We start from the raw sequence: 19,050 nt of genomic DNA on the forward strand, positions 1-19,050 counted from the left end.
TCCAAATGCAGTCAATGCGTTGGTGGAAACCATAACCTCATTCTCATATGACAGCTCCATTCATTTCAGTGGGCTGCCCTTTTTCCCTTCTTTTTTTTTTTCTCTTTTTTTTTTATTTTTTTTTTTTTTTGCCACCACAGCAAACTGCACATTCAATTCTAATTTTGGCTAACTATTACTCAGCAATTTTCTCTTTATTATTTGGCTTTTTTCGTGGCCGGATTTGAAGTTTCTATTTTTTCACCACTAAACATCCCTGGGTAATTTACTATTTATATTTCACACTTTTAAAAATCGATGGTTCCCAAACCACGTTAGGCCACCTGATCCCTAGCAACACACTCAGTTTTTCTTCAACCATCAAGCACTGTCATCACACTCTTAACTGAAAACAGACCCATGTAAGGGCTCAGAAGATGAACCAGAGATGCCTTATTATAGGCTCACAGGGGACAAGTTAAATTCCCTTTCTGCAGGCCAAGATACTTTCTCTGTGTTTATTTCTGTGTTTTAATGTTCATTCTTGCATACCACCTGTTGTATTCCTCTCCTCAAATATAAATCCTCGCTTAATGAAAGTTTTGGGTTTCCTTCATGAGATGCTCATGAAGCCTAACAGCACTGCTTATTGCACCATCTTCTGATCCAGAGCACTGTTTCTTGGTCTCACTTCCTATAACAACATTTACTCAAATTCTCATTAATTTTGAGCGTAATATTTTCTGCTCCCCATCCAATACTTAAATAGAACTACAAAACAATGTGGATAATTACATCTAAAACAGTTTGATACTTTCCATTAGGAAGACTATTTTCAGGTGCATATAAACCTTGCCAAACTTCAAGCATTTAGGCTGAAATTTTCCAGGCCATATGTATGCCTGAGGCTGAAATTCTCTGGAAAATTCAACTGAAGCAGTTCAGCTATGTCTTAGAATGAGGTCACAGAAGAATACATCATTTATGTTCTTACATAAAATACTTAAAAATACTGCTTGAATACCATGCTTTGGGGTGGAGGATTTTAATTTGCCAGAGTGACAATGGATTTCAGAGAAATACAAGACATGTAGCCCTAAGAATCCCTGAACTTCATGGCTTCCTAGGAGTGGAGGAAAAACAGAGAGTGCAAGCTGCAGAGCACAGCGAGACCGGATCAAAGGAGTTATGAGGTGTAAAGAGGTGGCCTGAAATTTACCAGACAAAGAAAGGACAACAGGTTAAAAAAAGCAGTGGAGACAGAACTGGGGCAGAAGAGGTAGAAGGAAGAGGAGAAAAAAAGGTCAGGAGGTTAAATTGATACAGGCTAAATAGTCTTCATCCACTGGAACCAGTGACCTCCAAGCAGTGGAGGTTTTCTGCTTGTTCATTAGGTGGTTTGGGAGTGAGCTTCCCTGACATTCCATCCTTCTCTCCTTTCCTCTCCCCAGCCCACTGTCTCCCTTTAGCTCTCACTTCTCCCTGTCCTACCCTGGAGACCCTACTCTCCCTCCCTCTGGTGAGATAAAGACTGAGAAAGAGCTCCAGTCACTGGGGCCTACAGGTGACCTATGCCATGCTGTGATCACCAGACGCAAGTAACAACGGCACGGGTGAAGAGGGACCTGGGCATACTCAGAGCTTACACTGGACCCTGCCAGTGATACACCAGAATCAAAGGGCAGGACAAGCCAGAGATACCTGCCCTTGGTGTTAATGCTGCTTGCTCCCTTCATAGCCTCGGGGAAATGGTAAGAAATAGTACAATAAAGTCCTCTGGATCATCATTAGGTGGAGAAGTAAGACTCTGGTATTAAGTATTCAAAGCCATGGAAGAGAAGGATGGTCCATCTTAGCCATCTTGATTTCTTGTCCTGAGAAGCATGAGGAGGCAGACGGTCATAAAGGAGATACTAAGACCAACTGAGCGCTGTGTACACTTGAGCACGCTCAGGTATAGACAGGAGGCCTCTCCCACAGGTGGGGAACACACTATTGGAAATACCACACAAAAAACCATAGCCTGAAATGAAACCTAAGTGTAAGCAAAATCCCAGGAATCTTCTAGCATCAGAGAACTGCAACATGTAACCCAATGAAGACATAAGTCACCCTTTGTTCTGGCTGGTCCCTATGAAGGAGGCATCCTACCCTCCATCTACCATGGTTTTTACTTAAAGCTGAATAAACTTGCTAAAACAATGAATTTTCAACATATATCAGTTTAAGGCATCCCTCATTCCCTGTCTTGAAATCATAGGATTTTACATGTAGAAATGCTTCCTATTTACCAACTGAACTACTTTTGAACTTGATGAGATATGATTTGGAGACCTTTTGAGAAGTTATGCGTTGCAGAAAATTGGACCTACAGCCATCACAGACAGATCACAGACAAGCTACTCAAACTTCCTACTGTAATGCCTCAGTTTCCTAACTGCAAAAGTGGGGAAAAAAAATAAAATCATTACATCTTCACTAGAGAGGTGATTTTAAAATTTAATATGACAGTGATCAATACCATACAAAACTCTCTCAATAAAGAGCAGATTTTGTCTTCAGAACATTGTATGGTAAGAAAGACCTGGAGCCATACGCTTAACAAAAGAAACGGTGCTGAGTATCGAGTGTACTGTACAGTGGAGTTAGAAATTTAATTATAACTTTTTCTAACTTTATCATGTGCACAGTTTTCAGCTTCAGCATTCTTTTAAAGTTTCTTCTTTAGAGAAGGAGTTTTTCTCACTCACAATGTTTTGAAAAGTTGAAGATCTTATTTCAGAAATACATCTTACATCTTCCTACACGAAGGTTCCTTTAACATTTGTTAAGTTTGAATATTTTCTTTTTCGCATTAGTTTTGAAAGTTTTCAAAGACAACTTTAGGGCAACAGAATCACGATGAAAGTGTCAATCTGCAGGTTCTAGGGATCAACAACCAACCACCCCACACCTGCACACAAACTCTTTTCGAAACGACTGCTGCTGACAGTCAGTGAATTTTCCTACATCCCAGTGGACTTACATTATCCTGAATGGATGTTGTTTATTTTTTCCACACCTTCTACGCATTTACTTAAAACTGATAAGTAAATAGAACTAAAATATAGCATTTAATATAATTATTTTAGTTTCATTGCAACTATCAGTATCCATCTATTTCCCTGACACTAACTTGAGGCCAATTTAGTTTGCTCACCCTAATTCCTACTGCCATATTCTGCCACATAAGCCTGAGCAGACTTGGCATTTTCATTCTGACTCTGCACCTCCTTTTCAACTTGCTGCATTTCATTTAAACTTTGCACAGATCTGTAGTTCCTCAAAATACCTCAGTTTTGCTCTTTGCTTCGGTCTGCAGTAATACAATTCGCACCTTCTTTATTGCAGTGCCTATCTTATATCACTATCGGATTCATTTGCACACGTACTACCAGGCTTTGTGAAAACAGAGTGCTTCATAAAAGACCTTGCCCATTGTGCGCCTTGTGAGCACATTAAAACACTGAAAAGAAGCTTTGCTAATGATTTCAACAGGGCCAAGGTTTCATTCCTACTCTTCGGATTGATAGTGCCACCATTAAGACAAGAAGAAAAGCTTACACTGCCTACAGATAGTAACCAACAAACCTTTTCTGTTACATGTTCCTTCCTTCAGTGTTTTGCACAAAGGAAAGCATCAACTCCGCATCACTGCTGTAAGCACAAGTGGAAAAATTAGTATCTACAGTTGTAAACTCAGTATTACCACCACTTCCACTCACCTCCTAGGCAAAACATATCAAATAAATCTCCTTCTCCACAAAGTATCTGGGGATTCAGTTTTACCTCTTCTACAGTAAGAGAAAAAGTTACTGTTCTCTTTGCCATTTAACCAGTGTTTTCCTGGATATCTCATCTCAGCTCTAAAGTACAGTGCATACTAGAGTAACTTCAGCAGCTGGCTGATCAAGATACATTGGCTCTTTCTTTAACATTATGCATTAAATATACCACTTAGTCACCACTGTGTGTTTCACTTCTAATGCCACAGTTTTTATTTGAAAGACATTTACAAATATGAACAACATTGGTCACAGTCCCAGAATAGAACTTAATTATTTAAAGATGTCACAAAGAACCCCGCCAGTGAAGTCTTAGGGCAGGGAAGAGCAGGAGACATTACAAAGGTCACATTCAGAAGATACAGCAATTCACTGCGAGACAAGAGTATTCACACGAGCTACAACTACTCTGCAGAAAGAAGGTGTGCTTTATTTTTTGTTTAAACAAATAAAATAAGTGAAAGAAGCACCAGTTTGGCTGACAGCAGCACATGCGGTAACATAAAGCACCTATAAGCCACACCGCATCCCAACAACTAGTGCTACTTCATTCGTGTCTGACGTGAACTCAACACTCTCAAATAAGCTTGCCCTCAAACTCCTAGGGCTACTGAATACAATAACTCTTTGTTTATTCATTGATCTACAGCCAAAGCTTCTGTCTCTGCATTACAAAATAAAGAAATAATAAAGAAGCTTTTTTTTTTTTTTTTTTTTTTTTTTTTTTTTTTTTTAAATACTGAAGCTTTGAGACCTCACAATAAAGACAGCTGACAATCAGCTACCAACATTCCAAGAAAGACGGGCATGGAGTTCGCAGCTCCAGGTCAGGTACCAAGTTACAAATTTATCGCTAGAGATAATCACGAGTATTCACCATAACACAATGACACAGCTGGCATGAGGTCGCAACTGGGGAAAAGATAATCCATTCCTAGATAATGCCATCGTTTGTATGAACACGTACAAGGGCTCCTCAGCCAACATTTTTACACAGCAAAAGCATGAGTATCAAAACACAACTCTTGCTACATATTTCAAGTAACTATTTTTAAAAAAAGATGCAAACAACAAGATGTATGCACACTATTAAAATCTTCCTTATGTTAGCATTAAAATCTGAGAGGTGACTGGCAAATACGCTTCCTGTTTCTTTTTCAAACAGGAAACGTACTACCTGTGATTCAGAAAAACTTCAGAAGAAGTCAGTTGCACAAATACAGCAAGGAACAAGGAAAATCCAGTGAATGAAGAAGCATTTACTAGCGGAGATTTAACAGAAATTTTGCCATTGTCTCGAAGGTGCTGTATATTATTTCAGATGCAAGGAGACAACAGAAAGAATTTCCACTGAGAACAGAAAGTATATAATTAAAAAGAGGTAAAGGAGAAAACCAAAGCTGTGCCCCACCAAAAATCAGCTACTTCTCCACTAGAACTTTCACAAAAAAATTAATACACACAAGCGTCTCTGCGTGACCAGGAAGAAGGACATATGTACGCTTACTACCCAGTTTTCCTCCTGGCTCCCCTTAGCTTAAAAAATGAAAGGTCAAAGAGACAACCATCCTCTGGTTATTGTTTTGTGGACAGATAAACCTAAAACAACGACTGAAAGAACAAAAACAAGGCAAATAAATCTGTTTTTAATGAACAACGCACAAGTAATCTCTTCATGTTGCCACTATGAGTGCAAAAAAAGGTTAAGACAACATCAGAAAGCCATTATACACATTTATCACACCTGAAGACCAAAACAATCCCATGTCACTGACAAGTTCACATGGTTATACAACTCAGTAGTGCTGCCCTTCAACTCATTTTTGCCATTGCCAACTGCTGACATACAGGTCAACTCAAGACGCATCATCCTTCACCACCACACCCACAGCCTCATCCTCTTCTATAACCTACTTTCCCAATTCCAAACTTCTTCCAAAAGGATTTGGGAACTATTTTCCCACCTCCCCACCCCCATCCCATCCCCTTGAATGTTCCTAAATGGAGACCACCTTCCTTTAGGCATGCAGAAGTTCTCATTTCCTGCTGTAAAAGCACTCTATAACAACATATTGGTAATTTCTACTGCAGCAGAACTTATGAGGCTTCACAGATGTCTTTCAGAGAAGCCATCTGCAACCACCCAACACGCCATGACTTCCAACTGCCTGTCCCATCTGCTGCCAGATCACAGCCAGGTGTTAGCCACTTCCATTCACAGTCCAGCATCTGAATTGAAAATCAGCATCACAGGGTGGGTTTGCACCAAATCAACAGCTTTGGCACAGCTTTGTGCGTGAGACACGGGTACTAACTGCTAACATTTCTACTACTCATTCTAACATTTCTACTACTGAAATTGCAACCCTTGGCAGGAGAGCAAGGCAGATAGCCAGGAGAAATGGTATCTTGAAGTTTTCAGGCTAGATTCATCAGAGAAGGCATCACAGCCCTAAGGCCTCCTCAGCAGCCAATGTTGCAGCTCAACAGGGAAGAGGAAATCCATTCATAAACCCAGAAAATTGTAGGTTAAAAAAAGCAGAACTCCACCCAGAATACCAGTTACTTCTATTTTGTCTGGCAATGAGGTTCTCAGCTTCCTAGACAAGTAAACACCTTCACTCTCTGTGCACGGCTGCCATCTGGAACTCAAAAAAAAAAAAAAAATTCCCTTACCTACTTTGTACAGCTCTTACACAAACACAGGGTTAGATGGACAGAAAAGGATGTACTAAAAATAGTGTCTGTCAGGCAAGGAACAGCAAGCAGCCTCGAATGGAAGGCTCCCTGCAGAGATGTCCTGAAGTAGGAGGGGAAAAAGCAAAGTCCAGTAAGTGACGAAAAATAAAAAACAAAATAAATCCACATCAACTTCAGATTTTAAGGAAAAAATCTTCCTATGCCTAATAAATATTCAAATGGATTTGAATAGACTTTCTCAGTTACTTGGTCTTTTCAATAAAAATAATAATTACAGGTTAGATGCATCTAATTGCTGGGGTGAGCACTAGCTGAGAAAGTGACATTACCAACACTGGGGGAAACAGTGGACTCCCAAAAACGTGCAGCCCGTAACAAGTAGGTCAGAAGGCAGAAGTACTTACTGCAGGTAGGCACAGGTTGTTTTTACTGTTCTGAGCATTATATATAGTTCTACATTAGCACACACACAAAAAAGGTATGCTGGTCATATATCCTCAGCATTTATGGCAAATTATTAATCAAGTCCCACCTGAAACAATTTGTTAAATTGATTTTAATCACTGGGCCTCTCATGTGAAGCTTTGTATAATCAGCATTTCATTTACAAAATTAATTGCCTGATTGATTCTCAAGAGGCAGTAGCTGTCATTACACTGCTGTCATAACTTTTGAGTAGGGGTGTCACAACACAGAATTCTGACAGTATGAAGAGCACTGCTATTTAAAAATTGAGGGCGGGGAGGTGGGGGGGGAGAAAACAAATACAGTGATTTCACCGAATTGCTCTCTAGCCTGATAGAATGTTAAAACCATTTCCTATGAGTTTCAGACAGCCTCCTCGTTTTCCATTCATTGAATAATGCAGCACTCAGCTATTCAGCCTCTTTTCTTAGAAGCACGTCCATTTAATTCAATTTTATCAGTGGTTGCATAAAATGAGTTTGTTGTTGAATATACACAAGATTTAATCACATGCCACTCCAAGGTTGTTTATGGAACAGAGTTTGACTTTGAAACGTATGGAACTTCTTCCCCATCCACAGCCTTCTGGAAAGTTATTTTCAGCTAGATGTTGTGCTTCTGAACGGAGCAAAACAAACCATACCTTCACAGAGCTTCTTATCTAGGGCCTCCAGTACAGTGTTTCGTTATGTTTTTTTTCCCTTCCTCAGTATTTTAGTTCATGCAGGAGGCCTGAAGCCCCGCAGGATCTGGAAGCACAGCTCCTGCCCTCACCACAGCCGCCTCTTCGCCCATAGGGCCGCATTCCTGGAGAAGGCTGCTGCTGCAGGGCGGCTGTACGGGCCAGCGGCTGGGGCACTGAGTCATGAGACTGGGCTGCTATTCCTGGCTCAGCAGCTGACCTGCTATGCAAACACAGGCACAACTTCACCTTTCTGTGACTGGGTTTGCACTCTAGTTATAGCAAGTACTATATGCGCTCTGAACAAGGAACAAGATGTGAAGATTTTTAAGATTTTGAGGAGGCTGATGTCACTTATCGTCAACAAGAAACAGGCTTAGGAGTCAGGAATGGGTAGGCTATGGGAGAAAAATACCTCTGAAAGGCTTTAAAAGGAGAAATCACACCATGGGCTCTAATAACATGCTCCAGACTTTCGGAAAAGTACCTCCAAAAGGAAAAAGGTCTCTACTTGTATTAAACAAAGTTTAAGCTTCAGCTAGAACGCTATTAATGCCTTTGAGAGACAAAGCCATTTCGGAGGTAACTCCAAAAATAAGCTCCTCGACTTCTCAGATTCAACCATATGTATTAGACTGCTTCAAGTATTCCTCAATGAAACAAATGTAAAATATAAGAAAGCCATGCTCTGAGACTACAGTATTAGAAAAAAGCAAATGACAGCTCTTCCAAAATGAATTGTACATACTGTTGGCTTTTGCAATGGACTTCACCAGGATAACTGACAGACTAGATAACACTGGAATCTAGGGGATATTCCAGAAAACACAACCCACACCCCCAAGCTCCTACTCTTATCCCTGACTGCTGGCAAAGATCACCTGGCACAGCTCTATGCAGTGCCCTGCCACGCACACAGTGCAGGTTGCTTTGATACAAACAGAATGATGCAATTCCCATCTCTTTTTGCAGGTCTCTGAGTACATGATGAATGAAATCAGAAAGAAAAAAAAAAGAACAAACAAAAACACTATCAAATTTGCAAAATAGAAAGGATATTGAGATAAAGAGGCATCACAGGATAACAGAAAGGAAAACTCTACCAGGCAAACACAGCAGTAAGTTGCGCTCCTTTTTCACAACAGTAAGGTAAGATTGCAGCTGGAGGAAGTTCAGAAAGTTCTGCCCCCACTGAGAAATGGTTACCAAAGAGTTACATTCCTCTGACACACCAGGAAGAGAAGATCAGAAAAAGAAAAATCAGCTGCCCAGCTTGCATTGACAGACTGGGATGTTAAAAAGAAGTGTAAAGCATTGGCTTCATGTATTCACTTGTTTCTAGCCTCTTAGCAGGTAGCTTAAATATTAAACCAGCTTTTCCTCTTTTCAAGGCTTTTTTTTTTTCCCTCCGTTATGTAAGAAATTGTTTTAATTAAGTAAGAAATCAGGGGAAAGCCCCTAGCCAGAGCCAATACACACAAAATTCTTGAAGGATATATTTAGGATGGGGATAATTAGAAGGCAAATTCGGATCTATAACAGAAGCCCTGTCACTTCTCCAACTGCCAAGAAACTGTTGCTCCTGTAACATATTTTCTATGTTAAAACTGCTTCCTGCAGAGACTGGAAAAACTTGTTGTAAATAGCACAAAACATTAATAATTATCTGGAAACTAACCGGTTCTGTTTTTTAAAATATCTTTTGTGCCACAATGGATCTGTATCACACTGGTGGAATGCCACAAAATCCCCGTCCTAGGCAGAAACATGCCAGCAGCTCAGTCCAAGGGTCAGCCAGAGAGAGGCAGCAAGCCTGGGGCCCGGCACCCTAACTGTGGAGCTGCAGCAATGCCATTCTGCTCAGTTCTGCCTGGGACTATTTTGCATTTATAATGATCGTCCTCATCAACACAGGCACTGTCAGGAGCACGGAACTAACTTTCTGTGAAGAAGCAGAACAAACACATTCAACAGCAGCAGGTGATTTAAATCATTAGGAAAGGAAATAGCTCTTTTCAGTAGCTTACAAAAAAAAAAAAAAAAAAAAAAAAATCAATCACCAGAACAAACCACAGTTATGAGCGGAAGTTTTCATCATTGATTGAAAACATTTAATAGTTAAGTAATAAATCAGACGAAACAGCAGAATGAAGGTCAAAGCCTCTGTACTACTTGAGAGAACAATGTGATTGGAAACCATGAATTCACACCAGCTCTTTTGTATAATGTAACTGATTCCCAAGTATCATTTTACAATTCTGATTAGGTCTTACAAAAATCTTGTTTATTAAATTGCTTTCTTTAGACATGCATAGCTGCTAATTTGTTCCTGAGTAAATCATGTATCATCTGAAAAAGATTACATCGCAACAGGGAAACGGCACTCCTGGGATTATGCTTCATCTGGATTTTAGAATTAAAAGGACAGATATTACAGGAGTTATAAATTTCCCTTTAAAGGTGGTGGTGGGAGAACTGCGTGCAGCACTGTAAATCTGAACAGAAAGAGGAGCACACCTCACCGTGTGGCAGCCCTACCAAGATGCACACAGCAAGTCACAAATGCAGACATTCTGTTCACAGACTCAAACTTTGAATTCCTCAAGGGGAAGAAAAAACAAAACAAAACAAAAAACAACAATACAGATCTTTAGATCAATGTAGATGTATTTGTTGAAACATACTCTGTAAGCAAAATAAATAACTTGAAAAAAAAATAAATAAAGCTTTGCTGGTTTAAAAGATTACCAGCTCCAAAACTCACAGGTTCTGAACTTAAAAAAAATTCTCAGAGGTTTGAGAAGCACTTCCAGAGAACTGTACAGAAAAGACCTCCAAAAACTTATTTGCATATTAACACAAAGTTCCCTGTGGCTTACTTTGGAAAAAATTCTGAGCTGGGTTTAAAAGAGACCACTCTCCTTTAACCCTGGTGACTTCACAGGCTGCTCAGGTCCTCAGTGCTTTCTGCCATCTCTCCAGAAGGGACAGATGATTCCTTCATAACCACGAGCAGACTACGAAATCATTTAGAGCACCTCAGCACAAGGGAGCACATACATACAGCACATACATATGGATAAGAGTAGAAACAGGGAAGTGGAACTCATCACAGATATGAACAACTCTGCAGTAAGTCATCCCAGATGATCCAAATTAAATGTGGTTTTAGTGTACCTACAATCAAAAAAATTCACGTACGTACAAAAATGATGTATTTTCCAAAAACATAATCCATTTTTAATATCACACCACATTACATGAGAAATCAACATGCAAGTCATATATGCTTTGAGAAGTGTAAAAACAGAACAGCTGATCCAGTTTGCCAGTATTTGTCATTAAAAAAAAAACACCTTAAAAGGAAATCTGAATAAGCCATATTGATAGGATTTCCTTCTCTGTCCCACAGTAGAAACCATTATTTACAGATTTTGTCTGCCTGAAAACTCTTGGCTTCTGTCCACCTCTATGCCCATCTCTTATTTCCCAGTCTTTACGAGAGCCCACAGCAGCCATAGTGTGAAAATACCAATGCAGATTTCCTATTGGCACTTCAGAGAAAGTCCTTTTCTTGCCAGAGAGGATACCCAGAGCTAATGAGTCCCGTTCGGCCACAACCCAACATAATGTATTCGCAGCCTCTTAAAAATTACCAAATCCCAAATGAAGTTAGCAATCAACAACCAAATTAAACATAAAGAAATGACTGCTTTCAAAACACCGAGGCAGCACACGTGCAGGGAATCTCTCCTGTGTGTCTGAGTAAGCAATTTCTGAGGGAAACGGCAATTTGAGTGCATTTACATCTAATCTTTCTCCCTTCTCCAAGGCTGCAACGTACAGCCATCTCCTCCTGCAGCTGATGAGGGCTGGAGATGGCTCATCCTGTCAGAACCACTTGGCCTAGTCAGAGCAGGTCATTTAGCAGCAGAGACAGATGTTTCTCAGCCGATATAACTGGAAGGAAACACAGAGCAAACAAGCCCGAAGACTCATTTTATCAACAGGGTATCTGCAATTCCAATTTTACGTATTGTTCAATTTAGAAAGATATTATTCATCTGACACTCATTTGCAAACTTCAATTTGGGATTAAAGGGATACAGATACCATGTGTAAAATCCTGAAACGTACGTTCTATTTTTTCTTCAAGGAAAAAAAAAATTGTTTCTTAAAGCCACATTATCCACTTCATATCTAACCTGGCATTCTAGCTAAGCCCAGCACTTGCTCTTCTTCCATTACACTCCTACCCTGAGTTGTTGGGGCTTTTTTGCTCATCTCTTTCACACAAGAAAATGAATAAAGAAGGAAAACCAAAACTAATTATACACCAGAAGTACTGTCAAATATGAAAAGAAAATGTTACGCATTTTTAAAGTAAATCTCCTAGTGCCCAAGAAGATGAGACATCAGTTAGAGCCAACACAGAACAAGAGCAATTTCAGCAAGAAATACACCTGAAAAGCAGAGCGCTGCTTATTTTTAGAAATGGGTATTACATTCAACACGACACAAACATAATTAGACTATTCTGACAGAAAGAATTGTTTCCAAAAACCAGAAAAACAACTCGTATACTTAAAATAATCCTGCATGAATCTCCATATCCTCTCACACTAATTCTATGGCAAGTTCATCTCACACTGAGCTTCGAGGGGGTAAAAGCATACGTATAAATAATTTTCAGCATTCCTTTTTGATCAGTGTTTTACTACTACATGACAACAGGATACAGCAACATCTGTCATGAGCGGTTTATGTCTGCCTCATTCTGCCTCAGAGCAGAGGGATGGATTAAATGACCTCTTGATGTCCCTTCCAGTCATGCTATTCTATGATTTGGTGATTATTACATCATCTTTATTTTAAGGCTTCTCCTGCTCCTGCAATTTGCTTTTCATTTGAAGTCATAAACTTCAACTTCTGGCATAATGAGACAACATGGAATTTATAACGCTACCAGCATACTAGAAATATTGATAAAAGAAAGTTAAGGGGATGAAAAAAAAGTATGTTTTCAAACTAGTTATTTCATAAGAAGTAAAAAAGATTAAAAAGACACTTCTAAAACACTGATGTTGCTGTTTGCAGAAACTGCTTAAATAAGAAGAGTTCATTATTCTACTCTGAGGGAGGCGTGCAGATGAAGATGAGTGAGGTGTGTTCGAGGCAGTAATGAAGACACTGGCAGAAGAGAGCCAAAGCACCCAGCTAATGTCAAAGCGGTATCCACATCAATGCCCAGCTCTAGGTACCCGATTCTAGAGAGAGACCAACCCCATCAGACATCTGCACATCTCCACCCTTCCTTGGAGCGCATCACACCCAGAAGAGTATCTACACCCTGCCTTCCCTCTGCATCCAGTTTGAGGGGTCCTTGCACAGCTTGTGCCTAGCACATCAATTATGGTCCTGTCTGCCTTGTGTGAAGATCAGTAAATTTCACTAATTCTCCAAACAATTAACATTTTTGGGAGCGTTTTTTTCAACTTCATCAAGGAAGCCACTTTCAGAGATCCACAGAGATGCACGCAATTAGAGGCGCAGCACAACAGAGCTCAAGGAATAATGAGGAACAGGAGACAAAAAGTGTCCAACGCAGAACTCATTATTCAGCCACAGACAACTCCACCTGTTGTGCTGTACGCCAAGTACCTGTAAAACCACAGAAGGGGAAATACTGCAGATATATCCAAGCAGCAAGGAACATGAATTTTGATCCCTTTTTATATCCTATTGTTATCCACGACCCAGGAACCTGTTAATTGGCCTAAGTAATTGGTTAAAAACCCAAGCTCCATCACAAAAATGTACTAAGTAAATGCTTAGACACTTATCATGACCAAGAAATTCTTAACTAAAGTTCAAAGCTGAAAAGACACTAGGGGCTTGTCTACACTGAAGGAAGAAAATGCATAATTATACCAATATAACTAACTCAGAGTGGAAACTTACTTCGGTGTAAGAGTACCCTTCTCCACTGAAGCCTACGTGCTTTGGAAGCAGAATGAGATAAACCACAAAAACTCTTATTCTGGAGTAAGAGGGTCTCCATAGGGAGTTATACTGGTATAATTATAGCATATAATTATAGCATGTAGTTGTACTGGTAAATTTCCTTCTGTAGACAAGCGTTAGGTGCCCAGTTCACATAGATTTCGTAGCAAAACAAATGGTTATCAAATTCCAATAGAGGCACATGAAATACTTAGCTTTTATTTTTGTGTGATGAACCTTCTTCATTTTAAAGTGATGAATTACTTCAATTAATCTTCCCTGTAAGTGCCTCTCTCTCTACTATCCTATATGGTGACAGATTATTCTTCTGGCAGAGGCATCGTAAACTAACACTTTGAGAATGGCTGTGATCTCTCCCATACTGATTCAGGCTCCCATAACAGAAAGCGAGTGGTGAGAAATCAGGTTCAAGGAGAGAACGTGGTGCTGTTTATACATTTAACTGTTAAGAATCATGCCTTTTATAGCACACTGAAGCTACTTTAAACAGTCAGTGTTTCAGTAATTTAGTCCCATTCTTTTGACAATTCCATTCTCACCTTCCTTGCTGTAGAAGTTAAAGCATTTCAGCCAACCCTGAGGAGGCCATGCTTCCTCCTACCCTCATTCATGGGGGAAGGAAGAAAGTACATCTAAAAAAAGTGTGCCATCAGTTGAACTTCAAACTGTAAAAGCCTCTTTTGAAAAATATTCAACTTTTCAGAGTATACAGAGCTCAAAAAACTCAAGTTTAAAACAAACAAATTGTCTCTTTATCAGAAAGATCTCTTAAAAATGGAGCTCTGTTGGAAGGGCTGGAGAGCAGGAGCACCAATGTGGGCAGCGCCTGCAAAGAAGGGGCCGTCTAGTTGCAACCACACAGAGCTTTGCAACGGATCATGAAGCAACACCTGCCTGACAAGATCCTTTTTCCAAAGCTGGCACCTGTGCACAGGAATAGCATCCCTAAGCGTTCAGGTCAACTACTCTGAAAATTCATTCTACTGTTTTCAAATCTGCCAGTATGACTCCTGTCTACAGATGCGCTTCAAAAGAAGCGCTGACAGTTCTTACATGAAAAAATGTAACATAACATAAGAAAAGCAACAGTAAAAACCCTGACCAGGTATTATAAGAAGAACAAGAAGAAATGTATCTTAACAAGCTTAGCAAGAAATTACTATTAAAACATTAGTTTTACCAGGACGATGATGAGAAAGGTTAGTCCAGAACTCCAAACAGAAAGCTGGGTTCACTTGCCTGTATGATTTGAAAACACTACAAACAGCAGAAGGAATTAATTTCACCTGCTGAACACCAACACTTAAGCCTGTCTGCTCAATACTTTCTTTACAGTGAGTGGGATAAGGTGGAAATTAGAGGTGCAACTCATCAGACCCGCACGCCACATCTGCTTTAAGATGAGACAGTTCTTACCCAGAAATGACTGTTTCCCTGCACCTAAGACAAGGCAAGCCCTCACAATAAGATCAGATATAAATGCCTGCAACACATACAGTCAGATGAGTCCCAACCTTCGAAGCTGGCTTTTTCAAAGATTCTGAATGCTCATTCAGCCACTACAGTCAATATATGCTCTCCAATTACCATCTTTGGGGAAAGAAAAAATAAAATAAAATTCTGGCTTGATATCCACACAAAAGGCACATGCCTGCTTTGTTCAATACACTTATGTGCATCAGTCTTTCATCTGCTTATTTGCTCTTACTTTCAGCCCCTAATCCTTGAAAGTCAAAAGGAACAAAAAGCCTTCTTTTTGAGGAATATCCACTGGATCTTCTGATAAGTATCTAAAGATTGAACTCTATTAAAAAGAAAAATTCCTTGCTTATTTCCAAGCATGAATCTAAAGCGACAGGCAAATCATGCCACTGAACGCTCCAGATCAGATGTGGACTTGGAGGGGAAAAATAAAACAAACAAACAAACAGTATATTGTCTCCCACCATCGAAAAAGTTAGACATAACCCTTCTATTTTCAAGAATAATTACAGTTCTGCCTACTCCTGGCACCCTGTCTGAGGCAACTTGCTATAGTAGAGCAAGAACATGCGAGTTCAAGGACTTCTAAAAAGGAAATACACCACCTGAAATCTGAATTGTTTAGATCTTCTGTTACGATGCCATGACCAGCTGTAGTCTTAAACAGAAAAGTATCTACTTTCTTTCTCCATCACTTCAAGAGAATGCACTGACCCAAAGCAAAGAAAAAAGTCAAACCAAAGCAAGAGCATAGAGCAGGAGTAAACAGGATGAGTCAAGCTCAGCTTTTTCAAAGTCAAAAGAGCAGTAACTACCACAGGCAAACCTGAGATTTTTCTAACAAACAAGTGTTGTGAACTTATATCTCAGTACTTTAGGGGCAAAGCAGAACTTAGAAATCACCACACAAGGAGGAATTGGCCTCTGCTCCTATTTGAATTGTTAAGGTATCTTCCTAGAAGAACAGCTTTATTCACCATCTTAATGAGCTGCATCCCCTGAGAAAATACGGCATGGGGGAATAACAGGCAAACATCACCGGCAGCTTGCTTCTTTCTACGCCCTAACCTTCAGATGTTTGATTCCTCCTAATCCTATTAGGGTTTGGTTTTTTTCCACAAACACCACATAACCCTCAAGGAAAGCAGCCTACATGGGGAACTGCCTGGCCAACACCTTCCCTGCTGCCATCCTTCCCCTAACAACTTCTGTGAGAGATCCCCTTGAGAAGAGAGAAGCAACACAAGTCACAGGTGGCAATGGGTATCAGGATGGCTCAAAAGCCATCTCTACTGAGATGTGTGCTCACACTTCTTGCTCTCGCACAACCGTAAAATGGGAGAAGACTTCCAATGGGATGGCTTCTCCATCACCCCAATGGGTTAGAAAGTGAGAAAGATGAATTCAAAGGTAACATTACATTTTAAAAGGCGTATCAAACAAAACAAAGGAACAACAACAACAATCACAACGTTCGGACAAAAGAAATCTTTGGTAAGGAATGAAATGAGATAGAAGAAAGTACTTGACAAACACACTTCACTCTCCTTGCAGAACACAAAGCAGGAAAAGCCCTGAGCAACTGTACTCCATAGTGCAGCTGACATAAAGCAGCATGGCATCCTCAGCAAAAGGGAAGAACAGGCACCCAGGGCCCTGCTGCTGCCCACAGCCTCCTGTGGCCCTTCCCCCCTCCATTACGAGAAATGAGCTCTGAAGAACTGAATGTACGAACGGGGGCAATGCAAGATTTCCATGGGGCAGGCAGTCCCTCACATACAACCCAATCCCCAAACTATGAGCCAACCAACCCATGCATCTAAACCTCAACCTTGCAGAGGGCCTCAGGAAGCTCTGGCTGTCAGTGGTCCTTGCACACAGAACTCCTGACAGCTCAGGCTGCAGCACACTCGGAGCCCTTCCTAACCTGTGAAATAGCTTTTTTCCACTCAAATGTTGGAGAGCACAGCAACACGTTGAGAACTTGCGAGACGCTGCTAAAAAACACCAGAGAGCTCGCTACAGATGTGCCATCAGTCCCTCCTCATCAAAGGAAGAGCTCAATTAAGGCAGGAATTCTTCTTCTGAATGATTTTAAATGTCTTCTTTCTCTTTGTGGTTGGATCTCAGTTAGTGTAATTGCTATTTATATCAAAACATTAAAAGGTCTGGTTATGGGGTTTATTAGAAAAGCAAAATGTGTTTTTAATACTTAAAAGAACCACAACAAAATACTTTGCAGTTGCTCTTTCCCTGTATTTGCATACCACATGTTCAACAACAACAACAAACAGCATTTCACAGAAAGTCAAAATTCCAGAGCTATCACGGAAATAGCAGCTCTGAGGGTTCCCTCGCAGGAAAACTGCCTCTGCGCCGGGAGGGGGACGGCAAGCAATACACGATAGGCTCCTGACTGCAGAAAATATACACACCGTAACAGAAGCACAGTGCAAGCATGGAAGCGGCGCCCCTCGCAGACAACGGGCAGCTTCTCCGGCCCGCAGCACCTGCCGCAGGCACCTGGGCGCAGCGCTGTCCCGCAGCGCGTCCGGGGAACGGCGCGGTTCGGAGCCGTGCCCGCGTCCTGGCGAGCCGCCCGGCAGCACGATGGTGGAGCAGCGATAGAACGCTGCTGGTAACGGCCGGGGGAGGGGGGGGGGGGGGGAAAGGGTGGAATATTTTGATCATGTGACGCGACACAAACGGACTAGTTTGCAGCACGTGGGAAACTTTTACAGACGCTACAAATATCGCGTTTATACCCGGCTCCTCAGAGCGGCCTCATCTCCTGCGGCGGAGCAGCGCAACCCGCGGGGCGAAGGGCGCGGACCGAGCGGAACCGCAGCGGCCGCGCCGACTCTCGTCCCCACCCCCGCCCGCTGCAGAGCGCCGCGCCCCGCCCCGCCCCCCGCGTTTGTCCGGGTGCGCCTTCTGGTCAGCGGTGCCCGCCGCCACCTGCAAGAGTCCCAGCGCGGGAGCAGCTCCTTCTTGACAGAGAAATTTCAAGTAACTGCGGCATGGTGAATTTATATACATATCGCAAAGGTAGTTATTTTCCCGTAAATGATACCTGAAAGCAAGGTATCAACATCAGTATTTCACATAAACAGAATGTCCAAGATATTCACAACACAAATTGCTACACAGAAGAAATAAATAAATACAGAATTTAAATTCTGTCTAAATCAAAGGCTGCAAATAAAGCAGCCTGTGTCTTTCAGGCTGTCAAAACAAACCTCCTTATCTTCATTTTTAACTTTAAAAGAATAAAACGTAAGAACCATGAATCCTGTCCGTTTGCTCCCCAAGGAGATGCTCAGAGCTGACGCCTCAGTGCCCGCCCACCAGCAGGCGCATCCAAGCGCTGCCCAGATCCACCCAGACATCAGGAAGGCAGTGGGACACCCACAGCCCCACATGCAGTGTTTGGGCACTTCACTATCCCACGTGGCACTGATCATTTCAGCACACTGACTCCCAGCTATTACGGAAGGCAAACATTACCCAGGGTAGAGCCAGCACCCCAAAATGAAAGGGCTGTGCTGGCAGCCAAGGGTGCCCTCAGTGCCCTAAGCCCAAGTGCAGCAGTGCAACTCGGCCACATGGCCTTCAACAGGCAAGTAACCCTATACAACAACCTTGCATAAGCAACACGGTTTTGTAACTAACGCAGGCAAAAAAAAAAACCCAATGTCATTCAACAATAACCTGCCACAGAATGGCTTCTGAGTAAGCAGATAACTAAAATAAATTCCAAACAAAGTTCTCAAGGAAAAAATTCTTTGTGTAACAGTTTGGAGCAGTAGTTTACAAGACCCTATCTGTAGTTTTACATTGAGAGTTTTCCCCAGGTTTGTTTTCTTGTGGGTTTTTTTTTTTTTTTTTTTCCCT

General features: G+C 41.3%; 1 protein-coding gene across 3 annotated transcripts in view; it reads right to left on the bottom strand.

Annotated features, from left to right (window-relative positions):
* Positions 1–19,050, bottom strand: part of ARID1B (AT-rich interaction domain 1B) — a 316,305-nt gene that overhangs the window by 290,074 nt on the left and 7,181 nt on the right. The window contains exon 1 of one of the 3 annotated variants that reach the window (XM_042895358.1): positions 17,592–17,673. The exons of the other annotated variants lie outside the window; for them this stretch is intronic. The gene's annotated coding sequence lies outside the window, so the exon portion shown is untranslated. Of the gene's footprint in view, positions 1–17,591; positions 17,674–19,050 lie in introns of those variants that run through there. 3 annotated transcript variants of the gene reach the window in all.

The sequence above is a fragment of the Lagopus leucura genome, unplaced genomic scaffold (assembly GCF_019238085.1).
Source record: "Lagopus leucura isolate 7727_CA_CO unplaced genomic scaffold, USGS_WTPT01 Super-Scaffold_73, whole genome shotgun sequence".
Lineage (NCBI taxonomy): Eukaryota > Metazoa > Chordata > Aves > Galliformes > Phasianidae > Lagopus > Lagopus leucura.